The sequence below is a fragment of the Crinia signifera genome, chromosome 4, assembly GCF_055691185.1.
Source record: "Crinia signifera chromosome 4, ASM5569118v1, whole genome shotgun sequence".
Taxonomy (NCBI): domain Eukaryota; kingdom Metazoa; phylum Chordata; class Amphibia; order Anura; family Myobatrachidae; genus Crinia; species Crinia signifera.
The window spans coordinates 221,871,781-221,899,733 of NC_139220.1; the positions used below are offsets into that span (position 1 = coordinate 221,871,781).

Genomic DNA, 27,953 nt, shown 5'->3' on the forward strand with positions numbered 1-27,953 from the left:
AAGAATAGGAGTAAAAGCCAGCAACAAGATTTCTATATATATGGAAAAAGACTCTTATGGGTAGAAATATGTCGGCAGGTAGGTGCATGTAGATCTGATGTACAGTGACATTTCGGGAGATTTGACAGGTGAGTAGAGGTTCCCCAAATTATAACATAGCCTGTCTAATGTTTAGCATTACTGCCTCAGTACATGGGTTTCATTACCACAATGGCCCTAACTGTGTGGAGTTTGTATATTCTTCCCGTACTCAAGTGGGTTTTAATGTACTACTGTAGATGCATATGGGGGTGATTCAGACCGGCTCGCTGCAGGCCGAATTTGCTTACTTGTCCGATGGTGCAGGATTGCGCATGCACGATTCTGCACATGTGCTTACCCCTAGAGTGAATGTCTTCGGCAAGTTTCACACTCGCCGGCGCGTTCACTCCATACTGGGAGGAATGGGGGTGGGCATCGGGTGGAATCAGGGAAAGCCCATCATTTTGTGGATGTGCCCATAAAAATGCTGGGCATAACCCTGCAGACGCAGGTGTGTCGATGGCTACTTGGGGTGGGTGGGTGATTGGGTGATGTCACATGAAGTCAATGCCCGCCCCAAATTTGGCTATCTCTGACCTGCATAAAAGTCAGTTTAGACTGACTTTTATCTGCGAAGTAGAAAAATATAATTCGCTGGTGAGTGACCATCGAATGATTTTTCGTCCCGTGAGACCGCATGCGAGTGGATGTGTAAGCATACACATCCACTCACATGCTAATGCGGAGATTGTGACTGTGAACTGAAGTACTGTATAAATGTAAAAATCTGCTCTCTAACCATTGCCAGGTTTCAATATAATTATTGTTTCAGCAATAAGATTTCTTTCTTGTTGCACTTTTAGAAAGCAGATTATATTTACCTACCCCCAGAATATTTGAGATTTACCTACTCTCCCAGAATATGTAGGATTTACCTACTCTCCCAGAATATGCAGGATTTACCTACTCTCCCAGAATATGCAGGATTTACCTACTCTCCCAGAATATGCAGGATTTACCTACTCTCCCAGAATATGTAGGATTTACTTACTCTCCCAGAATATTTGAGATTTACTTACTCTCCCAGAATATGCAGGATTTACCTATTCTCCCAGTACAGGTTGAGTATCCCATATCCAAAATGCTCGGGACCAGGAGAATTTTGGATAACGGATTATTCCGTATTTCGGAATATTTTAATATTTCAATGATGTATTTTGAAGTATCTTGCATTTATGCTGTATAAACACATAATATACACACAAATATATTTTATTACCACATAAAATACACACAAATATATTTTAATTGTTCAAAAAACAAGGTTTCAAAATGTGAAACAAAATTTGTGTACTATCTCAGCACTGAATTTGAAGGCCAAGCAATCATTGTCTTGCACATATATAGTGCCAGTTACATATCATGTCCCCAGTGATGCTGTTACAAATGTCCCCAGTGAGTTTTTAGCAAAAAAAAAAATTTCACTTTCTAGAAAGTCCGTATTTCGGAATAATTTGGATAACGGATATTCGGATACGGGATACTCGACCTGTATATGCAGTATTTACCTATTCTCCCAGAATATTTGAGATTTACCTACTCTCCCAGAATATGTAGGATTTACCTACTCTCCCAGAATATGCAGGATTTACCTACTCTCCCAGAATATGCAGGATTTACCTACTCTCCCAGAATATGTAGGATTTACTTACTCTCCCAGAATATTTGAGATTTACTTACTCTCCCAGAATATGCAGGATTTACCTATTCTCCCAGTATATGCAGTATTTACCTATTCTCCCAGAATATGTAGGATTTACCTACTCTCCCAGAATATGTAGGATTTATAGTACTTACTCTCCCAGAATATGTGGGATTTACTCACTCTCCCAGAATATGTGGGACTTTCTTACTCTCCCAAAATATGTAGGAAACTCCTGAATGTGCAGACTATCTCAGACTTCCAAAAGAGTAGTGTAATACCCTCACCAGTGTGAAAATATCCAAAAGACACAGAGACGTTTTGGGGACACATGCGCTGAATAAATAGCCCTAATAGAAACAAGGGACATTTGTTAACTGAATATGAGGACACTGTAGTGTCCACCTGAACAATAAAGTTTCTCCCTCGTGGAGCAGAACCAGCAGGGTGCCCGCGGGGAGAAGGAGAGACTGCAGCGGTTAGTGGGGGGTTAAAAACAACTGCCACGGGAGAGGGGAGTGCGGCTGAGCTGCGCAGCAAAGCAGCGACGGATAACGTGGCTGGAAGCTCCTTACCTGGCGTACTGTCCGACGGGGAGAACCGGGTCCCAGAAGCTTGTTCTGCTGCGGAGACCGGAGGCGGTGACAACTGCCGCTGCCGTGCTGAGGGGTGCCGGAATCCGGAGGCCTGTTCCCCGGTGACCGAGTGTCCTTGCCTGTTAGAGTACCCACAGAGGCGGCGCTGAGTAAAGGAGGTGCGGCCGAGAGAACGCCCACAAAGGTGGTGCCGAACAGCGGAGGTGCGGCGTGCAAGAGGACTGATCCACGGTAGGCAAGCCCTGTTGGGAGGAGTTAGTAGTGACGCAGTTAGGCCCTCCCCACTGCCGAAAGCCTGAAAAAAAAACGATCAAGCCCTGCAACTCCATCACTCATCTGCCTTCCCTTTAGAGGGGAATAAAACCCTCCCAAAGTTTAGTGTCACAGCAACAACTTTAGACACCCAGGGCTGTGCCCAGCTTGAGGAAGAGTTATTTGTAAAGCCACCTATTCCAGTGACAGGGACAGTGACAGGCATAGGAGAAGAAATATAGCCCTCGCTGTCACAGGACTTACATGTACTGGAGAGTGACATTAGCTGCAAGTAGTAAGGCTAAGGGAGTTAAGTGACAATATATAGGAAACCTGTCCACAGAGGGCAAAGATGCAGGAGCGTCCTCTGTAATGTGAAAGGGTTACAAAACAAAATTACAGTCCCATCAAAGAGCAGACATAGGAATCCAGGTAGAGGGGCTTGAACTAGTGATCCTTTTCTGAGAAGTATAGCAAGTAGCCGTAAAATCCACCAGATATTTGCCCGGCAAGAGTCCTACCCCTATGGAACACTGATTTCAGTTTCTGCAATTACAGTCAGGCAAGATAAAGCAAAGCGTCTCACAAATTGAAGGGATACAAATAGACACAGGAGGGATACATTGTCCTTCAACTATATTTGTTAAAGCCTAACAACCCATCGTAACCCGGATTACAGAATTGCACACTGTCGTGAGAGTATTATAATATCAGAGAGTAAACGCATTGAGGATCTCAGCTTGTAGCGTGCGCCTGTTACTTTATTATTCATTGGACTATTATACAGGACCTATGAGCATCTGACTGGGATACAATATATACTATTAATAAGAAATAGGAGACGTGTATGGTTAACCAGCAAAACTGACCATAGCGTAATCAGTACAGAGTGTATATTGCTATAAGTGTTTCTTTTATTAAATACATAAGTGAAGATTGTAATACTCATCGGAAGTTAATTATATGACCTATGAAAGTTATGTTGTGTCGTTTAAAGGCACAGTTTCTCGTTTAAACGCTTAAATGTTATAAAGTAATTTTGCATAACCTGCGTAAGTGGAAAGGTGATACCCTGTACCAACCTGTTATATCCAAATATGTACAGTATGTCAGTAAGAAATGTTACTGCAGTATGTTAAAATAGTTTTGGCAAATTGTTATGATGCATTTCATACGATGGTGTATTATGCTCTAACCAGTCAAGATTGAAATGCCAATTGTTTTGTTGAATTACCCTATCCTACTTTCAGTTAAAATAAATCTCTATTTATAAAACTAACCGTCTGTACTTACCTGTACTGAAGAAAAGCATCGCAACGGAGAACCCGGAACCTAAAAGAGAGAAAGGTAAACAAGTGTAAGAAGAAAATTGCAGTGCATTACAGTAGGCTAGACTCTTTGCCATCATTACTAGCTATTTACTGTATATACTGTTGTAAAAATAATAGTGTAGGTTGTTGGAGAGAGGAATATGCATTATTATTTTAAGGTACATTTACAATGAAAATTGTGCATCTCTAAGTACAGCTTGAGTTATAGTAGGCTCTATGTACTATGCCCAGCTTCATAACTTGTGGTGCTGAAATATCAAACATTGAGAGCGATTTGTTGATATTTTATTAATTGATACGATTACAATGACATAGCCATGACAGAAATGTTCTCATGTGAGGTAACGTTACACATCTGATCTAGCCATAATGTTTTCAGTGCTTATTGTCTTAGCAATTATTCACATTTAAGCTTAAATGCATATAGAGTCGAAGTGAGAGCAGGAAGTGTGTGTGCTTGATTTATTTCATTTCAAGGCGAAAACGACAGCGCCACCAATCTTCCTAAGACATTTAAGAGATATATAAGGCTGTAGTATTTTGTTCAGCTACACATGAAACTATAATAATTGGTGTTATACAAGTATTACCAAAGATTCCTGCACTTGAATACTTAGAAAGACGATATGAGGGAGGTTAAAAAAAACACATTAATTGTGTTTGGAAACTATAGGAGAATGAAGATTTGTTCATGCAGAACTTAGTTTTATATACAATAAAGCGAAACACTACACTCTACACACTAAATGGATAAAAATTAAAAAAAACAAGCACTTTATAATGTAATCCAACTATCATGCAGTAGGCTTTACACTTCCAGGAAAAGTGATTCAGTTGTTGTAATTTAGTTTGTAACAATAGTTGAGGCCTCCAGCATTTCCCGATGAAAAAAATATCTATTGACTGCATTGTGCAGGGTTCCTATTATAATGGTTGTAAATGTATTTATGTTCTTTAAAGTCCTGGTAGCTGGAATGAAATGATTTGCTATTATAGGCCAATGGTTAAATCAGCAGAGCGAGAATCTGCGCATCGTCAAGAAGAAAGCTGCTGATTTTATGCCAACGTCCAAAACTGTCATTGCTAGTGCCTGCATACAGATTCAAACTTAGGATCTATGTGTGGAGTTTGTATATTCTCCCCAGGCTTGTGTATTCTCCTCATGCTTGTGTGAGTTTCCTCCGCATACTCTAGTTTCCTCCCACAGTCCTTAGATCAATTAGTTCCCAATAAAAATAGACCCTAATGTGTAAGTATGTGCATATATATATATGCTTTTAGACTACTGTAGATGGGCCAAGTGGTTCTTAACTGCCATCAAATTCTATGTTTCTCATACATTCCAACATTTCTCAGTTAAAAAAGGCACAGATGAGGTAAGGGAGTGTGGCCAGGGGTAAAGGAGGTGACATAATAGCTATGAGTTTGGTCAAGGAGTCAGTTCAACAGCACTGAATGTTTTTTGAATACTTTTTTTTTAATTGAAGCATAGTATAGTATATTATATAATGTACAATATGAGTTTGTATGTTATTAGAGAAATAAGAATGCAATAGAGAAGCTGTTGACAACAATAGACTGTAAAATACAACATGTGGTAGCCTTGTCAAGAAATAAACCTTTACAGTTGTTTTACATATGTTGGAATACATTTCTAAATAAAGTCGAAATAAAAGACAAATACAAATTAAGACTAACTGGTTTGATTTCATTTGTTAATGACAAAAACAAAGTACAGGTACATTTTCTGTTTCATTACTCAGACATTCCCTGTTCTTTTAGAAAAATAATCTGCAATATTAAGCTTTTTAAAGAGGATTGGAGGGGGGTCATCATCCAAAATTATCAGGCCATACCATGTAGTCAAGTGTAGACTACTATGAAGTGACTTACTTGTCAAGAGAAGTAGTTGTGTAATGTAGCTCTCCCAAATGTAAAAAAAAATGAACGTACATGTTTTTCTTTGTTAAACATTGTTTCCAGAGCTGATTGTTTAAAGCTGTTCTTGGGGGCCAAGGAAGATGGCACTGGCAGATTACTGTTAACTGCAGAAAACCATGCAGCACAGTGGAAGTCCGTGTCCACAGTTGCCAGATGACGTTCTAAAATGTTGGGATGCTGTTGTTCAGTATAAAGACTTTGGAATCCCGACTGTTCAAATGCCCTACAGTCAGGATCCGGACTGAGAGGGGCTCTTCTCCCTCATGGGGGTACATGATCCCTATAGAGGGAAAATAGAACCTGTGGTAAGCGCTCACCTCCTTGTCGGAGAAACAGTGGTCTGATTCCGATGTCAATATACTGACCATCAGAATCTCAATGTCGATCCGTCAAACCACACCTTTGTCCACACAGTGCTGCTATAGAAATCCAAATTCCGCACCCAGCACAAAATGTTGCCAGCACAAACCATAAACAAATTGTACTGTTCTGGCTAAAACTGTATTGATTTAAAACATTAATACAGATAAAAACCAACAAATGAAGACATTTGCATAATTGTTTTGCTCATATATTTATTATGCTGCTTTCCCCAAGTATATAACATCATTCTTTACGCCATAGAATATTATAAAGGATATAACAATACACTACAGACAACATTGTCTAATATTTTGTAATGTATGTAAGAAAATTTGCATTAGTGTAAAAATCTTTGTACTTGTGGAACCATGAAAACCCAATTTAGCTTACAATATAAGTCCATTCAGTTAGCCTATAAAGGGTATCATTTGTCTCTGTTTCAGAGAGGAAGAAAAGAAAAGTAAATAAATTCTTATTTCATTGAGAGATGCTGATTATCATGTGGCCCCTATCTCAAATTAGATCTGTGCATTATGTTTTAAGTGAGTTCTAGGCTTTTTGTTTGTAATGTCAGTGTAGTGTTTATTCAAGAAAATTATAAATGTGTGGTATGCATGGCTGGGTTACTGCTTCATGACATCCGCAGACACTTAACAAAACAAATGGCTCTGAGGGTTGAGCGTAATCTTAAACCTTTAATCTTTTTACTTCCTAAATATGTAATAATCTAGGGAACTTCAACACATTGCATTCAGGACAGCAATGGACACATGTTTGACTTACTTATGTGTTTATGGATATTTTCTAATTATCTTTTTAAAGAATTTGCAAGATTATATCCACTGAATGGGAAATGAATAATAATTATATGTTTCCAAATGAGTGGATGTTGAGTATGCAAAGCGTAACACAAAAGCATCTTTGATGATGATATGTGCCTGGATTCGTACAAGTACACCTACAGTTTTGCAAATGTGAGTGGTCTTTTGGAACAAGATAGTGGCCATACAGGAGCAGATGCACATGTGTTCCTAACAGCTTTATTGGAGCATGTGATAATTGGATGAAAGGGCTACATTCTTAGTAGCACTCTTAGTGGGTTTTTCTGGTCTACACGCTCGCATGCGAATTCGCAAGCAAGCGCAATGTTTTTGAAATGTGCATTTCACAGAGCGCATGCACTCAAGACTGCGGGCGGGGGGCGGGGTGCGGTGGGCCGGGGGATTTACCCCCCTGTCCGCAGTCTTGGGTGCATGCGCCCTCCAAGTTCCCATGAAAATGCTGGGCATTCCCATTCAAATCACCCAATGATGCGGGCGTGGGGGGCGGGCAGCTGACATCACTGGATGTCAGCTGCCATCCCTGTTCCTGTCAAGGGTGCATGCATATCTAAGGGACCTGAGAGTCACTTAGATATGCGTGTGCGCACCACATCATTTGATGTCGGTGACCACCGAATGATGTGGGTGTCGCCCCATAGGCTGCGAATGGATGTTTTGCCAAAACATCCATTTGCAGCCGTGCGGGCAACCCAGCATGCGAGGTGGGATAGACCTGCTAGCAGTTAAAAAACTATGCGCCAAAGAGCACATAATGCAAAGAAAGGAGGTGCAAGATGGAATTGTCCTTGTGCCGTCCCACCCACCTTTATGTTGTATAAATAGGACATGCACACTTTAACAAACCAATCATTTCAGTGACAGGGTCTGCCACACGGCTGTGACTGAAATGATTGGTTTGTTTGCACCCCCTCAAAACAAGCTGGCAATGCTCCAAATTGACCCGAGGTATATATGGGAAAATGGGCATGTGTGTGATCGTAGAATATTCCATGAATGAATACATCCACATGTAGTACAACCTGCCAGTGGAGGAATCATACAGGGAAGCAACCAATAATCATTCACAAAAGGTTGAAACAGCCAGCTTTACAAACGTGTGTGTGATTTAGTTACTATTATTATTTACAGATGGCAGTATCTAAACATTTACTATTATCTATGAGCACATATTCAAGAAGTAAACTACCAGTTAAAAAAAAACTGCCGCCTAGGGATTTATTGATGCAGACATAAAATAACGTAGATTACATTTTCCAACAGTCACTTTTGTGCTGCATATTTTATTGCTGTGGACAGCATACATGGTCTACAGCATATGGATCAATAGATCCATAGCCGCCAGCATCTTACTAGCTGGTTAGTGGCAGGATTAAGTTCCCTTAGGAAAGCAACACAAGCGCGTCTTGCAAAGATGCTCATCCGAATGAAACCAGATATTTCTGGGCCCAAGTTTTTGCTGTGTTCACAAGAAACTTTATTTTTATTTTTTTAAATGAACTAGTTGAATTATTGAAACAACTTTCGAAATACATTTTGTGTCTATGTGTAGAAAATATAATGCTTAAAGTATTGATGGATTCGGTGTGCCACATACATATTTGCGCTGAAATGTGTTGTGCTCAAAGGAACAATAAGGGTTAAGCTATTACATTGCCAGAAAGGTATTTTCCTCCTCCATTGAACAGCACATTAGTGTTGCTCACAGCAATTGACATAAAGAACTTGAGATGACATCCCCAAACATTCTAATTAAACTAATTACGCTACACTCTGTTCCATTCAACAGATTCCTGATAAATCATCAGATTCACAAAAGTGATTACACTGGGACATGTCAGACCTGGATTAGTTGTCATTTGATCATTCCTGCCCTGCAATTCATTGCAGCAGAGTCCTTTGTGTTTGTATTTGAGAGGATAATGCACAGGATTTGGAAACTCTTTTAGAAATGACCTTACTGGGACAAAACTTTCTTGGAAAGAAAAGCTGAGGTCTACGTTTAGCTAATTGTAAGATGCCGATAACATTGGCATGAAAATGGCAAAATTCTTCTTCAATCTGGAGAAATATCAAGAACCCAACTACTGTATTTATTTATTTATTTACAGTTTCTTATATAGCGCAGCAAATTCCTAATGAACACATCTTGCCAGTATTTGGCTCAGGCAGACTTGAGTCATATGAGTGTAAATTGTTTTACAGGTAAGTATAGCCCCATACACACTGTACCAATGGTTCTCACACTATTTTGCTTTGGGACTCCATCAGACAATAACAATTATTGCAGGATCCCAGGAAGTTAATATAAAATGTTTGCCACACATGTGGACAGCAGACTGAACATGCACGGCAGCAGTGAGGGCTCCAGAGGTAGGGCCGCACCACAGTTCAAAATTCAAGTAGGGGAATCACACCAAATGGCAGTTTGCAGAAGTGTAACTAGAACGATGTGGGCCCCATAGCAAAATTTTGGACAGGGCCCCCCATTGTCACTACAATGCCCATGAGGGGCGCCAGAAGAAAGAGTGAGAGTGTAAGAGACAAAAGGAGTCAGGAGAGAAACAGTACCGGTATAGTTGGGGGAAAAGATTGTCAGAGAAGGTGTCGGGAAGAGGCAGGGTTAGAGAGAGAGAGCACAGGTAAGTGAGAGGGGTTAGAGACTCAGAGAGAGAGAGAGAGAGAGAGAGAGAGAGAGAGAGAGAGAGAGAGATGGAGGAAAGAGAGAGGGAGGAAGCATGGAAAAAGAAGTGGTGAGGGGAGAGGAGAAAGACTAGGGGCAGACAGGTGGAGTGAGAGATTGGACTGAGAGAAAGATGTGCAGGAGGAAAGAGAGCGGGGAAGAAAGAGGGGGAGAGAGCACAGGAGTCTGGACTACCTCTTCGCTTCTACAGTGCTGCGCTGTCCCTGGGACACGGGACAGCAGGCTGTCAGCCTGCCACTGCCCGCAGCATTATTAAAAAAATTAAAAGGGTGCAAGGGATTGTTAGCTTGGTCCCGGGCCCCCTCAGCTGCCGGGCCCCATAGCAACTGCATCCCTTGCACCCTCTATTGTTACGCCATTGGCGGTTTGGAATGGCGATCAGTGGCAGTGGCTCCCCTATCTGAATTGTGAACTGTGCTGCAGCTGCAGTCCCAACTCTGGAGCTGTCACTGCATGGCAGCATTGTGGAGGCATACAATAATGGGAAAAGTCTGAAGTAACAGACAATTCAACTGATTTTTCAGACTCCTTGGATTACTGATGGAGAGATCAGAGAAGTCAACAATATGGAGCTGCGACCCGATGCTTAGATGGTTGCGAACTACTTTGGGGTCAGGATCAGAAGTTTGAAAACTGCTGCACTAGACGACTCGCTCTGGGAGCGATAATGTTAACAATATTTCCGTCACTCAAGGGCAAATGATATAGCGCATATACACTGAATATTGTTGAGTGTACACACTAGACAATGTTAACAATATCGATATCATTTCTATCATTAACGATATATCATCTTGTGTATGGGGCTTAAAAGGCTGTGCTCAAGGACATCTACAGATTGCAGACTCAAGACTATACCTACTAGGCAGCAACTAAAATTTTGTTTGCAATGAGACAATAGGATAAAAAAACAAAAACTTAGAGGGAGATGTATCAAACATCAAAAAGTGACACGTGGAGATCTTGCCCATAGCAACCAACTAGATTTTCATTGTCATTAAACTAGCACAGTCTATACATTTTGGATGCTATGGGCAATTTCTCTACCTGTCCTCTTTTGAAGGATTGATAAATCCCCCAAAGTCATAGGAACACCAAGGGATGAGATATGGGATTTAGGATAGAGCAGCAGACGACAAGTAGCTGTGTAGAAGCCGAATATTTCGGACAGGAATAGGAGTACACCTATCAAGTGTGTAGAAAAATCACAGGTTTCTTGGTTGCCATATTAAGGGCCTGATTCAGACCTGTTTGCTAGGCTGTGTATACTCACAGCCTTGTGAACAGGTCAGTGCTGCCCACCACGGCCAAAGGGGAGAGAAATTATTCAATAGTTGGCGACCATCGAAAGATTTCTCTCCGATCGGTAATAAAAGTCAGTGTAAACTGTTCACCAAAAAGGGGGCGCTGGCGTCATATGACGTCCGCCACCTGCCCCACGCAGGCAGCTACCCACCTGCGTTCCCAGGGGAATGAGCAGCGTTTTCATCGGGCCGCTTGCCCCTTACCTGCCCATGCAAATGCCTCGGTGAGTGTGATACTCGCAAAAGGCGATTGTACCAGGGGTGCACACATGCGCATATTTGCGCATGCACAGACCCTCAACCATCAAAAACAGGGCTCAATTCGGACCTGTCCAGTGGCGGATTCAGGGGGGGGGGGCACCCGGGCACGTGCCCCCCCTGTCATTTATTTTGTAGCTGAGGACCAGGGCTTTCCAACAAGCCCAGCCTCGTGTCTCTAGCCCCCCGGGAACCGGAGATATCGCCTGGCAAACCTGTAACGTTTTTTCCCCATAGGATAATATGGGACCCGTCAATTCCGACCCCCACCCGATTCCGACGGCTTCCAGTTCCCGCCCTGGCATCACAGAAGCTTGTGGTTGATTTTATTCAATTCCAAATCGTTGGGCCTTCAATATGATACCAGGCTGGTCCAAATCGGTCAATCGGTTCCAGAGATATTGCATGTAAACCAATTTTTTTATTTTTGAAATGTAGGGGGAAAATTACTAAAGGAAATTTGTAAAAAAATAGGTGTATTTGTATCCAGAAATACACTTATTTTTGACATTTACTATCCCGAAAATACGGCAATTCGTAGTCGTATTGATGTGCTATCAATACGACTACGAATTGCCGTATTTTCGGGATAGTAAATGTCAAAAATAAATGTATTTCTGGATACAAATACACCTATTTTTTACACATTTCCTTTAGTAAATTTCCCCCGTAATTTCATGGCTGTTCATGTTCTTTGAGGACAGATTACTCTGGAACCAAACGTTCCAGTTTCACTGGACCAAAATCATTCAAAGCCCACTCAAAAGTTCTTCACTATAATACTTGTCTCATGTAAATGGGTCAGTTGGTTCCGAAGATATAGCCGGTTAAATAAGATAACTGGTTAAAGGGGGGAAGGGGTGGTTTTCTCTCCCCCTCACACCAGAAAATGCAGGGACTAGGCTGGTGTAAAAGGGGCCAACCTGGGAATGCATTTTCTGGTGTGAAAGGGGTATTATTTCAAATAGCCGGGACCTGCAGTGCTCTGAATACAGCCAGGCTCTGCCACTGTCAGTGGCTATCACTTCTGCCTGGTGGCGGATGTCCCCCATTTACCACGAGCATGTATTCCCCCTTGGCAATGAGCATGTAATTCCACATGGCAATGAGCATGGAACCTCTGGCAATGAGCATGGAACCTCTGGCAATGAGCATGTAGAGAAGCAGCACTTATGTAGCATAATTTTTAATAGGCATTATGGTGTTTGGCATAATACATAATGTCGTGTAACTTAACGTGTAATGGACATTATGGTGTAAATGTTTTTTGCGAGCCTTTGGTGGACAATGTCCCTGTTTATGAAGTGTATTGTGAATTTTGGCTTAATCTGTGTGGCATTATGTGAATTCTGGCTCAATCCATGTGGCATTATGTGAATTTTGTCTCAATCCGTGTGGCATTATGTGAATTTTTTCCCAATCCATGTGGCATTATGGGAATTTTGGCTCAATCCATGTGGCATTATGTGAATTTTGGCTCAATCCGTATGGCATTTTATGCATTTGGCTCAATCCGTGTGGCATTATGTGAATTTTGACACAATCCATGTGGCATTATGTAAATTTTGGCTCATTCCATTTGGCATCATGTGTAAGGGGCAAGTATAATGGGGTCTAGTATTTTGTTGCATAATGTGTAGAAGTTGTATATGGTGTTGACACGCCCCCTGTTGAGTGGCCACACACCCTTTTCCGGAGCGCGCCTTAGGCGCGCCCACAACTACATCCTTTACTTTTGTCGCCATGGTGGGCCTGCGTACTTTAAATGCCAGTGCCTATTTTTAATTCCATTCCCACCCTCTCCTGCCGCTCTCTTAGCATGTACACTGGCACCACTAACACCGCCCCTCCCCCACCTAAACCCTTTTTTATCATGGTGCCCCCCCTGTCATTTTATCCTGGATCCGCCCCTGGACCTGTCTGAATCGGACCCTAAGTTGCAATGTGCCCAGCAACAGATAACCACTGACTGAATGCAGCCTTTAATGTTTACTAAAAACAAAGCCTATATTTGCTTTTATGTGCTCTAAATAGGTATTAATCAAAAATATATTTTATTGTTGATATAATTCATCCTTTTGTATTAAATGTATGTGCTATTAGTGATTTAGGTTTCTTTGAGAAATCTGTTTGAAATTACAAACAAGTTGCTATTTAAACAAACACACCCCTCAAGTCCTTTACTTTAGCAATAATCCCAACAATATGCATCAATATGTCATCACACATTATGGTTAAAAGGTTTGGAACAATTATTTGTTTTTCTTCTCTCACCTTTTCCCCAAGGTTGGGATCTGTTTGCTTGTCTCTTTGTTCCAGCCTGATGCCAATGTCAAATGACTCCCCGGGCTGATTTTTGCAATTAATGGTCACATTCCATTGAAGGACTACAATATGGACAGGATTTGTTTCTTGTAAGTAAGAAGGAAAACTAAAACACTCATTTTGATACAAACTTCTAGTGTATTGTTTCACTTTTATCTTTATTATAGGCTGGCATTTGTGAAATATTTATGCTGACATTTAGTTTAGAATAATATACATCATTCTTCCAATTAATTAAATGTTTAAAATGTTGCGTTAATATTTGTGCTAAAATGAAAATCAAATAATTCAAAGTAGGAGTATAAGATATGGTGGTACGGGCTAGATTGTAAATTACTTTGTTGTACTCTCAAAACTACTGGTGATGGTACAACATTCTATGGGTTCGATCCTAGATTACATTTGTACAGACATTTTCATTCTTTCTGAAGGACAAAAATCTGAACATACATTATATGCAATAGTATTTTCATTTTAACAGAGATAAAAATGTTATTGACATTTTATTATATTTAATTATGTATTTTCTGAAACAGTTTATTTCATACAAATACAGTTATACCTATCTACTAACTATTTAATCTCGTGTTTACTTTAATTTATATGTTTAAATATAATTAGTATAACTTAGTAAAAAAGTGTATAACTAAATACACAAAGCTAGAATTAGTGTGGATGCAGTATTATTATTATTATAATTTTATTTATATGTCACCACAAGTGTTTCGCAGCGCCGTACAATGGACCAGTACAGGGAGACAAAACTTAGTATTACATTAAATAAATAACAAAAATAGAATACAGGTAAGGAGCGCCACAGTTCAATACACATTACAGCTTAAATATAAGTATTGAAGACTCAACGTACTACTAGAGGCTTGTGGCCAATGATCGAGATGAGTATGTGGACAAAGATGGTCACTGAGTGTTTGAGTATGGGAGAGCTGTGAGTGAAATGTGAAGAGAAGAGGGCTTTGTCATCAGGTGGGAAGAAGGCCCTGCTCTGAGGAGCTTACAATCTAGTAGGAGGGGGAGACAGATTACATGAGGTGCAAGCAAGTGGGTGGTGGCTAGATAGCAGGATATAAACAGACAAGGGGTCGGAGAACCAGCTAGTTCATGCAGTGGAAGGGTACGCTTTGATTAACAGGTGAGTTTTCACTGCCCGTTTGAAGCTTTGCAAGGTCGGGGAGAGTCTAATGGAGCGAGGGAGTGCATTCCACTGAAGGGATGCAGCACGGGCAAAGTCCTGTACTCTAGCGTGGGAAGCAGTGATCAGGGTGGAGGAGAAACGACAGTCGTCGGCCGACCGTAGAGGGCAGGAGGGTGTATGAAGGGAGATGAGGTTAGAGATATATGGAGAAATGGAATTAGAGATGGCCCCCCTGTATATGAGTGTGAGGTATGGTTTGAAATAGCTCATGCACTAAGTGTGTGATTATGGTAGGTCTAGTGCTTGAATCCCCTGTATTGTATATATTAATGCTGGGTGATTAAGTCATTGAGAATAATATTACCAAGAAGCAAGAATGCAATCTCTACAGATAGCTCAAAAGTCTGAATATAGTACAGATCGGTGTTCATTTCCCCACAAAGAGTGCTGTGTAACTTGTGTTTTAATACAGGGATACTCATCCACTGAAGGTCATTTTTAACAAGTAACACTAATACTCTCTAATACTTCATTATGTTTAGCTCACCTGTTAAACCTCTGACTATCGTACATGTGGTCTGGAGTTAAAGTCCCCCACAAGACAAGTGAAATGTATATTTTTTTAAATTATATTTGTAAGACTAGAAAGTGTGAAGCGCCATGAATAAAGAAAGAGTCCATATTTATTGCTAAATTTCCCCCTTACAAGAAAAGTTTAGATCCACTGCTTTGTCACTTCTACTGAATTTTTCCTCTTGTCGTGCAATTTGGTTGAATTTACAGTCCCTCATTTCTTTCCTGCAAAACTATAACGTTCTTACCTTTTTTATATGGAATGTATCTGTGCCCCTAGCGATTTGGTATAATTAATGGCATTACAGAGATTGCAGCTATCCTACTCCTTTTTGGTTGCATAAGTAATCCTCATTGTTTTCAATGGAGCCTGCAAAAATAGCAAAAATGAATGTGACAGCAGTTCCCTATATTTATTATTATTATAATAATTTTATTTATAAGGCGCCACAAGTGTTTCGCAGCACCGTACAAAGGAACAGTACAGGGAGACAAAACTTTGCATAACTTTGAATAAATAACAAAAATAGAGTACAAATAAGGAGCGCCACAGTTCAATACACATTACAGCTTAAATATAAGTAGTGAGGACTCAATCAACATACAACTAGAGGCCAATGATGGAGATGAGTATGCAGACGAAGATGGTCACTAAGGGCCTTATTCTGGTTGGTGCGGTCCGTCCCGAATTCTTTCGGAGCTGACCGAACGCCACGCTGTGCGGACATTGTAAGAACAAACGCCCACAGGTCCTCCACATTTGGACGGACTCACTCTCTAAGAAGAGGGTGTGTTTTCAGACAACAACCAAACCGTGCGTGTGCGGTGGCAACACAAAGATTTTGCACGGTCTAACAGCGTCAGAACGGACAGGAAGCTGCCCGTACGCACCGATGTGGGGTATTTCCGCAAAACTCACGACTGTTATCTGAAATCATACATCTGCCACATGACACACTTATGCCTATTTCTGCCCATTGCTTGCAGTGTAAATGTGTGTAAAATAGCAAGAATGCAGTCGTGCTTTCAGCATATATTTTTGTATTTAGTAATGGTCCATTTAGGCAGCAATGCTTCCAATTGAAGCTATGAAAAGAGTGTAATTAATCACTAATGAGTAGAGGAGTGGATTGTATTGTGTTCAGCTGAGAGTGATTCAGGTGCGGGCGTACTAATTGGGCAAACCGAATGTCTAGCGCATGAACAAGTGCTCTCCGCAAAGTGAAACTTGCTTATGAAGACCGCATATTTCATGCGTGTTGGTTCGTTTGCAGTCCGTGTGCTGTCCGAATGCACGCCTACCAGAGTTCGTGCACTCCCTCGTGTACGCCCATATTTACGCCCAGTTTTGCCCACTTTGAAATCACACCCTTGTGTAAGTCCGAATGACGCCCATATTACGCCCATATTTTCCTAGTCAATTCGGTGAACATTTCTGTACGGTATTAGTGAGAACGAGTACGTAGACCATGCGTGGCACATGCGCTTTGCATTGCCTACGCATGCACAGACGGCTAAAAAGCGCCCTCCGAAAGAATTTGGAACGGACCGCACCAACCAGAATAAGGCCCTAAGTGTTTGAGTATAGGAGAGCTGTGAGTGAAATGTGAAGAGAAGAGGGCTTTGACAACAGGAGGGCTTGTGCAGATACTCATACATTATGTATTTTCCCATGCAGATTGCACTCTGTGCTTTGATACAAGAGTAAAATCAGCAGGTATAGTAAAGGTCTTCTGGCTCTTCTTAGCTGCTGGGCAGTCTTTGTTACTTTTATGCTTTGAATCTGAATCCAATTTACTTTTACACTACTTTAAAGGGAATTTTATATTAGTGTTTATTTTTGCTTCTCAATCAATGATCATCAACAATAACAAAAGCTGAAATACCTTACTACATTTTTTCTGGTGTCAGGGGGACTCATTTTGCTCATACATTGGTTAGGGATTTATTGTATGCATCTTCAAAGAGTATATTCTATAACTATTCAATACAGATCAATGTGATCTTAGAACTTAAACGTAAGACAGACATGATGTAGACGTAAATAGGATTATAAATCTTTTAAGGAGATTTTCTCTTGATGTCTGGTACATTGATTTGTTTGTCTTTTTACATTACAATTTAGCTAATTTGTCTATAAAAAAAACCAATAAAATGAATTTATATATCAATGTGAATGAAACATGTAGTGCAGGCAAATCGACTGAATGTGCCAAGAGGGACCTATCAATGTCATTACTTAAAAGAACACTATCAACCAGACTTGCAGCCATAGGTGGAGAACTAAAGAAATCAAATTATAGACGCAACTCTAAAGGAAGAAATCTTTTTCATTGTTTTATTTATTGAATATTCCATATTCTGTAACCTTTCCCTTACTACATTAAGGGTGGTATTCAATGCTGCAGCGAGGGGGTTTTCTAAAGCAAGGATGACTTATTTTCGGCAAGGAAAAGCCATCCCTGCCATCAATGTTACGGAGTCCGCTACATTTTGTGACGAGCCCCGCCATTTTAATGGCCATGCTGGCCCTTTCCAGAGTGAAGGGGAGGGAATTCAATACTCTGATGGCGAGCTATCGGCACTGCTCGCTATCATAACTCGTCATTAGGGTAATTGAAAACCCCTTAGCTGCACGGAATGTCTGTATAAAAGCCAAAAGGGTTCTAGAAAAAAAAAAAGACAGGATCTGGGGGAATGCCCCATGCTCACTCTAACTGTTTACATACTGTGCATAAATATTTTAGGTTTTAGGATCCAATCTACCAGCCAGCATGAAGCCATAGTATCTATGGGTTTTTCGCATTGCTACTTAACTTATTATCTCTCAATTCCTATATTTTGCACTCTCCATAGCTTTCTTTATGCAGCTTCCAGTTATATCTGAATGCCCCCTCCCCCCCCCCCCCCCAGTAAAAAGCTGCTGATGCATTCATTAATGCCCACCTCACAGCACTTACACTGAACCTTTCACTGCCTACCTCAACCTCACCCACTCACCAACTGCACCACATAGCCCTCCACCTGCATTCATTGACCATTCATCTGAGTTTCTTAGACTGTTTTAACCTATGGACCACTTGAGCAATTTTTGGATGCCTCTCATATAACTTGAGACTACTGAGTTTTAGCTTGAAACTAGTTGTGCATAATAGAGTGTGCTCTAGCCAATCAGCTCCCAACTGTAATTTGTCAAGCACATGGCAGTTAGGAGCTTAATGGCTAGAGCACCATTTCTCATATGCCAGGAATTTCAAATAACTAAAACTCCTTGACAAATGGGCCCTATAGTTTTTTGTTTTTTTCAAAAGCAAATATTGCAATGTAAAAGTAAAGCTGTCTAACATTTGTGGGGGATATGGTCACTAGGTCTACAAGCATTAGGTCGACAAGCATTAGGTCGACACCACTAGGTCAACATGCGTGAAGGTCGACATGCAGTAAGGACAACATGATTAAATGTCAACATGGGTTAGGTCGACAAGGGTCATTACTTCGACATGCATTTGGTCAACATGGGGAAGGTCGACATGGTGAAGGTCCACAGTCAAAAGGTCAACATGGGTTTTTTCACTTTTTTTTCGAGCCAACATGTGCAGACAAGCAGTATTTCATACCCTACCATCCACTAGGGGGAGAATAAAATAGTGTGCCAAGCATAGCGAGGCACCATGCCCAAAGCATGGCAGTCGCAGCGAGCCATGCGAGGGGATGCAGTGCTATATTTCAGTGTCCATGTCAACTGTGTCAACATTCGGGACAAAAAAAATGAAAACCCCATGTCGACCTTTTGACTGTTGTCCTTCCCCATGTCGACCTAATGCATGTTGACCTAATGACCCTGTCAACATAACCCATGTCGACTTTCAGTCATGTCCACATTCCTGCATGTCACTAGTTACTAGAGTAATCCCAGAGGACTGGAAAACAGTGGATGTAGTCCCACTGTACAAAAGTGGAAACAAGGAAGAGGTAAGCAACTATCAACCAGCGAGCCTTACATCAGAAGTAGGGAAATTGATGGAAGCACTCTTAAAACAAAGAGTTGTAGAATATCTCAAAACCAGCAATTTACAGGATTCGAAACAGCATGGATTTACTGGGGGAAGATCATGTCAAACAAATCTTATTGACTTTTTTGACTGGGTGACTAAAGTAATCAAGATGGGGCTGTAGATGTAGCTTATCTAGACTTTAGTAAGACTTTTGACACTGTTCCACATTGCAGACTGTTAAATAAACTTGAAAGCTTGGGATTGGATTCTAAGATGGTGGAATGAATAAGATCTTGGTTGCAGGACAGAAAACAGAGAGTTGTAGTAAACAGAGTACAGTCAAATGAGGGAAAGGTTACAAGTGGAGTACCCGAGGAATCTGTACTTGGACCAGTGCTTTTTAATATCTTTATTGGTGATATTGTAAATGAAATTGAGGGTAAAATGTGCCTTTTCTGCAGATGACACAAAAGTATGCAACAAGGTAGACACACCAGGAGGGGTAAAACAAATTATTGATGATCTAGGTAGATTAGAGGAATGGTCAAGAGCGTGGCAACTACAGTTTAATGCCAAAAAAATGCAAAATCATGCACTTGGGTCTCAGAAATCTAAAGACTAAATATAGTCTAAATGGCACTATAATGGAAACTACTGAGGAAGAGATGGATCTAGGTGTCATTATTTCAGGGGACTTACAGGCAGTTAGGCAATGTAACAAAGCAATGAAGAAGGCAAGTCAGATGCTTGGTTGCATAGTAGTAGAAAGAAAGGAGTAATAATGCCACTGTATAGGTCATTGGTACGACCTCACCTAGAGTATTGTGTTCAGTTCTGGAGGCCATATCTCCAGAAGGATATAAATACATTAGAGACTGTACAAAGAAGGGCAACTAAAATGGTGCATGGCCTACATCACAAAACGTACCAGGAAAGACTAAAAGATCTTAATATGTATACTTTAGAGCAGAGAAGGGAAAGGGGGGACATGATAGAAATTCTGTGGCAAAAAATAACTAAAATGTATTATTTAGTGTATGAGTATTTTGTGGTACAGAATTATGAACTAATTTATGATTTTTTTTTTTAAATCATAAAATCTGTGTTATAATAGCAAAAGCTGTTTTGTAGCTGGAGTAATTTTTCTGTTACAAAACTAATTTGTAACACAGAGAAATTCCTTTTCATGTAAGACTACGAAATAAACATAGTTTTATGCTTAAATATTTAGGAAAATGGCTGAGTGATACAAACAGATGAAGCAGCTACCATCGGAGCTGCTCCTGGTGATAGAATCCCCAATCCGCCAGCATCTGCCATCCACCGCCAGCCGACGGAAGGGTGCGCGGATGCACAAGACGCTCATGCGCCCTCTTCCGTTGGAGCCATCTGCCACTGGCCACTGGTCCCCTGCACCTCCCCGCAGCCCCCACCGGCTTCCCCCACTCCTTGCATGTCTCCCTGAAGTGGAGACTGTCAGGGAAACTGCTCCCCGCCACTGTACTGCATCCCGGCCCTCCTTCCCCGCCGCCATTCACCCCTAACCCCATTTCCGCACTCATTACCACCCCCCCATCCGCCCCTGGCCCTCCAGTCCTGCAACGAGTGGCCCAACCGGTGTGTAACTCACTGAAGCCATTCGGTGCTGGGGTTTGCACATGAGGAGGAACCATTGGGGCTGGGCTCGAATTCGGATTGCTACGAACGATCCTGAATTTTAATCATAGTGCGCCATTGGCTGCAGGAAAATTGAAGGAATATGACTAAATATATAGTTTCACAATATTTATGATTTATACTGATTATTAAAGGATAAAAATATGTTTTCATCCTGGCAGTACCTTAAAAAGCTTGTTTTTAATTGCCGAGTTCCATTGTTATCCTGATCCCAAAGCAATAAAAACAATAACCTTAATTTCTTGGTCCAAACTAAATAAACTTTGTATTTATATAATAATAGAAATATGCTGCTTCTATGTTGAATCTCTGTGTAATAATGCATATCTAATGTTTTAATGAAACTGGAAGTATGCATACAAGTTTGATGAAAGATTGAGTAGTTTATTATAAATTATAAGGTGCATTTGATATGTGACATATATATATTTTTTTCAGTTCTACTTTTATCCCTAATTAATTGGAACTATATATGTGTGTAGCAGGATTTTAATGAAAATTTCATTGACCTATAAAATGTAAATTCCACTGACTTGTAAACCTCACATCCTCTGTGATTCGATGACTGGTTTTAAAAATACAAACTTTACTCCTAAAACAGTTTGAGTTGCTGAATAACGTGCCAGATTTGCCTTTACAGAGGTGGTTAAGTGGAATCCTATGGACTATATTGCTGTAATCTGTGGTGTAATGTGATAAGGGTGATAGGTTTATCAGATGCAAAATGCCAAGTCATAAATCTTTACAACATTTTTTTTTCTGCCTGGGCAAATGGTGTATTGCCCGAAAAAGCATTGAGATTTTATTTACTTATGTGGTTCATTGGGCTTATGCTGTGAACGTGTCTCTTCCCCATGTCTATCCATCACCTCATCTGGCCACATCCATCATTTGCAGAGTAGATTAATTCCAGCTGACTGGACTTATAACACATATACACAGGATATACCTGTAAATTCTGCCACCTGCTTTGAATTGATTGTAAAACAAAACTGTTTTAAAATGGCAACAAACATTATTTGTTAATTACCAGTATTCTTCTAACGCCATACGTGCTTTAAGGGCCCTGATAAAGGACCACAACTACACAGAGAACTTTATAGCAGTAACTGATTTGAAAGATGCTGCGGCAATAAAATGTTCCACTGCAAATGTACAGTAAGTCAAATCAACAGTGAGAAGCTGCTGCTAACTATTTACTGGGCTTTATCTAAAGAGATGCATATGTAAAAGATGGTGAAAGATCCACTTTTACAGTATCACTGTAAAAAAATATGTTTAGAGTATGTTTAGACAGATAAACTTTAATGTGACAATAATCTTATGTTGTCTGTCTAATATAAAATACTTCTACTTACATCCAAAGCAATTACTCGGACTACACCGACTTATATCTCTTCGATTATCTCAAAATATATCCCCACTGACCTCTATGCTCTGCACAAGATCTGCGTCTCTCATCCATACTCATTACTCGCTTACACTTGCAGGATTTTTGTCAGGCAGCACCCACCATATGGAATGCCCTTCCATGCACATTAAGACCCTCCACTAGCCTCCAAACTTTCAAGCATACCCTGAAAACTCACTAGCATTCATATCTAATTGCATCCCATCAGGACCGTCTAGTAATCTGGTGGGGCTGCCATGCTATGGAATCCTATCCTTATGGATCCCTTCTATTATCCCTCTAGAGTGTAAGTTTGCGAGCAGGGCCCTCCTAGCTCTATGTTGGTTTGTTTATACCCAGTTTGTTTAATCACTGTTGTTTCCAATTGGAAAAGTGCAATGGAAGATGCTGCACTATATAAGAAACTGTAAATAAATAAATAATTGCATTGCAATTGTAGAGCACTAATTAAGATTTTTTTGAATTGACACTATAAGGAAACTGTCAAATTTAACAACACAGTTGGCATAGTAGTTAGCATTTATTCTGCAAATCACTAAGGTCATGGGATAATTTCTTGACTGAATCCCTATCTTATGTGTGGTGTGACACTCCGACAGTCGGGATTCTGTTACCGGAGGAAACCCACCAAACATAGGGAGAACATACAACGTACTTATGTATAACTTGTTATACATACTATGTATAACGTATAACGTACAACGTAAGTTATGTATAACTTGTTATACACATGAAGGGTCTTTGGGGGAAGACCTCAGCACTGTGAGATAGTAAGTACGTTTTATTTATATAGCGCACTTTCTCCAACAGGATTCAAGGTGCTTTACAGACATTAAAAATAACAGTGCACATCCTGTAATACAAAATAACAGTGCACATACTGTAATACAAAGGGTTATCAGTACAAGGAACAAGTAACAATGGCAGTACAGATATACATCACACATACAGATATGCACTAGATGCATTCTAATGAGGGACACGGACATGGGGAACATATAATTACTGAGCTGTGCCGCACCCAGGCAGCCATTTAGCGGCGCCACATGGTAATTGCACAGCCAGCTAGGTAGCCAGTAACAGTACTGATATATATACAAGATGTACTCTAATGAGGGACACGGACATGGGGAACATATAATTACTGAGCTGTGCAGTACCCAGGCAGCCAATCAGCGGCACCACATGGTGATTGCACCAGCCAGCACCGTACATATAGAACACATTAGAACAGTACAGGGTACACAGAACTAGACGTAACACAATTAAAGCACAATTCTCAGTACACAATACAGCTGAGCTATAAGGAAGTGAATGAGAACAGATGCAGGTATAGATTGTAGGTGACTAAGAGTATGTGTGCTGAAGGGGAGGGGGGGGGGGGAGAAAAGACATGAACATACCTGATAACAGGGGAATATTGAAATCATTTTCATAGTAAGCAATGTCCTGGTCTCATGAGAGCAGTACAGGTGGTTATGAGAAAGTGGTGAGCACATAACAGTATGGGGGAAGTGTTACTGCATAGACTGGATCTGAGATAGTAATGCTAACCATTACATCAACCATTCTGCCCTGTATAATCAACTGTTAAATAAATACATTCTGCAGCACTTCCTTCAAATTTACTGCAATCCAAAATTACATAAATAATCTGAGTGAAGGAAATAGTGGGAGATTCTCTAAAACTCTCCCCCCCCTTCGCTGCCCATCGCAATCATAATTATCGCATATGTTCTAACATATGCGATAATTATAGCAAAGGACAGCTCTTGCGTTAAGAGCTGTCCTTTGTGGTGAGAGTCGCCGGGTCCCAGCAGGTCCCGGCGGCTCCCCCTCCCTCCCACACCCGGCGCTGCTGCTGGTGCGCCGGGCTCTCCTCCTCCCTGCACCCGGAAGAGGATCAGTGCGGGGCAGCGGGGGTCCGTGCAGGGCGGCGGTGGGTTTGCGTTAGAAGCCCATTGGCTTCTATGAGGCATCACCAGATTTTTCTGGCGATGCCCCCCGCCGCGGTAACCCGGCGGGGGATGCTTAGAGCATCCCAAAATGCAGTAAAAACCCTGATAACGGTTTTTACCGCATTTTTACCTTAGAGAATCTCCCCCATAACCTGATTAGGGGATATATATTTATATAGAATCTATGTATTAGGGGTTTTCAATGTATACTAACTATATTTTTTGCAAGTCTCAGATGTTTCAATTATTCAAATAATCGCATTGACTTTTTTCATGTTTCTAGAAATTAATTCTAAAAATTAAAAATGATACAAAATCAATGGGTGCCGGATGACTCACCGACAGTCGGAATGTGTAGCTCTCTTGAAAAATGGCGCCCACCATGTTCCAACAACAAATCACCATTGCAACTCCACGGAGGTCTTTATGCCAGAGATTTTTGTCACAACACTGAAATAGGACTCTGGAAAGGAAAGTAATTAAACAAAGGGGCATTGTGTGTGGTTGGGGCCCCCATGGATTGCACCCATTATAAATATGTCAATGGATAGGGTTACCTACAAATGAACACTTCTTACAGTATTATGTGCATCTGTAGCCATGGTAAACATCAATCTGTGTCTGTTATTTGTAGTCTCACCCTGTGCGAGCTGGCCGTGACCTCACATCCCTGACAGCAAACTTTGGTTTACCCAGTGGGCCCATCACACCCCAGTCTGATACTGCACAGCCAGTGCCTATAGTGGAACCATTTTAGCAGCAGATATTTTCACATTATAACAATGAGATGGCCTTACCTACTGGAGTCACCTAGATAAAGTAAAATCTAGCAATGGGAATAGTGACTTTTTGGATATCTCTATTTACTTTTACATGACGCACTTTAAAAGTATTGAGTGTCTAAATAAATATAGAGAGAAATTAGCCAATGGGGAAACTTTATCAAGCAGCAATTTGGGTATTTTTTTTTGGGGGGGGGGGGGAGCGGTTTAAAAATGTATTAAATACAAACTTCGTATAAGATGTCTTCTCCTGGTCTTTTCCACACTCCTACATCTCAACAAAATATACATACAAATAGTAAACAGTATAAGACTGTTACAGTAAACAGTATAAGACAAGCTAGGAAACACAAAATATATATTTTCACTTTTATACTTTTCACTTTTATACTCACTTCTCACGTCACATTTTAAAAAGAGAAAAAAAGGTTGGATTCCCATGTGAGTAGACGCTGTGTGCATGCGCACAGCGCCTATTTCTATAGCCAGAGGGGCTAGGGGCATAGCCAGCAACTCACAGAGCCACTGGGCATGCCCCCACAGCGCCGAAAATGGGGTGTCGCCTCACAGTAGCATCACAAGTATAGGCCACACCCCTTTCTGCTAGTGCCCCTCCTCCAATGGCTGTAAAGTTGGGAGGTATGGATAATTAGTTGGATGTATTTGCCAAAGTACAGGTTAACAAAAGTAAAGATGTTGCACATAGCAACCAATCAGATTCTGGATATTATCTTCTAGAACAGGGGTGGCCAACCAGTCAGAGGTAAAGAGCCGAAAAATATCGGTAGTCAAGCTAAAGAGCCGACATCATGCGTGCGCCGAAGGCGCATGCACCAAAAAAGGGGCGTAGTCTATTTTGACCCCTTGCTGGCCCGCGAGCTTTGATTGGCGGATGGCCCAGTCACAAGGATGCACAGTAAGGGGTAGGAGAGATGCGCGATGCGCACTCTCCTCCCCTCAGAAGGAGAAGGGATTCGGGGAACCGGCAGCAGGGGGGACTGGGACGGACGGTGGGCGGAGAGCAGCAGTGGGAGCAGGAGCCGCACTTTACAAGGGGGAGAGCCGCATGAGGCTCAAGAGCCACAGGTTGGCCACCACTGTTCTAGAAGGTGTTAAATAAATGGGTATGGATCATTAAGTCAACAAGTTTGGGTGTGGTATGACTCTCCAACAGTCAGGATTCCGTATACGACATTGGAATCTTGACCGCCGGTACTCCGACAGGGGGGTGAGTGCTAAGATGCCACCTGTGGGCTCAGTGGTTTGCTGCACTCGCCACAGGTTCTATTCTCCCTTTATAGGGGTCGTGGCCCCCACGATGGAGAATAGCCCCTGTTAGTTCGGAATTTGACTGTTGGGCATTTAACAGATGTTGGTATAGTGACCGCCGGAATCCTGACTGTTGGAGTGTCATCCAGCACCAGACAAGTTTTAGGTCGACAGTCATTAGGTTCAACCACTATTGGTTGACAGGCAGTAGGTCGACACATGAAAAATGTAGAAATGCATTAGGTCGACAGGGCTAAAAAGTAAACACAAGCAAAATATCATTTTAGAAAATGTTGGAATGGGTGTTTAAGGTGTATAAGTGTACCACTTCCCCTTAATGCGCTCACCATGCTTTGGGCATGGTGCTTCGCTGCGGTGCCTAACCGCAGCCTAAACCTAACCTTCCCCAGCAGCCTAACCCTACTGGGCACAACCAAATCCTAATGTTGACATTCAGACAATATCAACGTTCCACCTGTCATCATTCTGAGAATGTTGACATGTTCCCTGTTAACAATTTAACAGTGTCAACATCATAATTTTCAACATTTTTGTGTCAGCATTTTCATTGTTGACATTTTGACTACAACCCATGTAGAAGGATAGCCAATGGTACATGTACTGCTCCTGTCCTTCTTATATATGCATTTAGTAGCTTCCCTATGCTATGCATGGCATACTATTGCATGAAGTCACTGCAATAACCATCATCCATTGGCAATACCTGGCAATGTACATTAAAAATAGAGGAACCCCTAAGTCCAGTGATAGCAGAAAATATCACCTTACTTAGGGATGGTATAACTTGAATAAGTAGGTCCCAATGTGTCAGGAAGTTGGGAGTTGTTTGTGTGGGCACTGGTCTGGGACCACTGGCTGGGATGTATATGTAAGGCTGTTATGAGTAATGACTATGGGGTTATTCAGACCTGATCACTTCTCTGCAAGTTTTCAGGCAGTCTGCAATCAGACTGCCAAAGTGAAACCCTGCACGCTGCGAAAGGCTTGCAAAAATATCACAGTTCGGCGGTTAGCGGCAAATCCATTTACAACTCACTCACCATCTAATGATTTTTCCAGCGTACCCCAGGACATACTCTGCTGCTGCAATTGAGACTGATCAGTCACAGAGCTGATATCACACATCCCCCCTGAAAATGCTTGGGCACGCCCAGAAAATGGCCTAGACCACCTCAAAATGCTGGCTTCCTGTCAATCAACCTGCGAACAGCGGGGAAGAATTTCCTTTTTAAAGTCGAGCTCCATTTACAAGTATTGAAATGTTTTCTTATCTCACGCCACATGATGGTTGAATGAATCAAGTTAAGACTGTAACCTTGGTGCCTACAAAGCTTAATTAGCGGGATATAACAACTCCTAAAAAGGACACTAAGGATACTAATATCTCTCAAAGGTACAAATAACACCGCAATTAATTGGAACTGTGAGAGAGTTCAGGAAGATTGCGTGCATCTGTTAACCTATTGCAAATAATCATC

At 41.3% G+C, this 27,953-nt stretch overlaps 1 long non-coding RNA gene across 1 annotated transcript; it reads left to right on the forward strand.

Annotated features, from left to right (window-relative positions):
- On the forward strand, positions 1 to 27,953 carry LOC146072537 (uncharacterized). Its single transcript, XR_014473170.1, has 3 exons — positions 1 to 78; positions 13,598 to 13,725; positions 27,535 to 27,953. It is a non-coding gene; the product is annotated as an uncharacterized LOC146072537 (long non-coding RNA).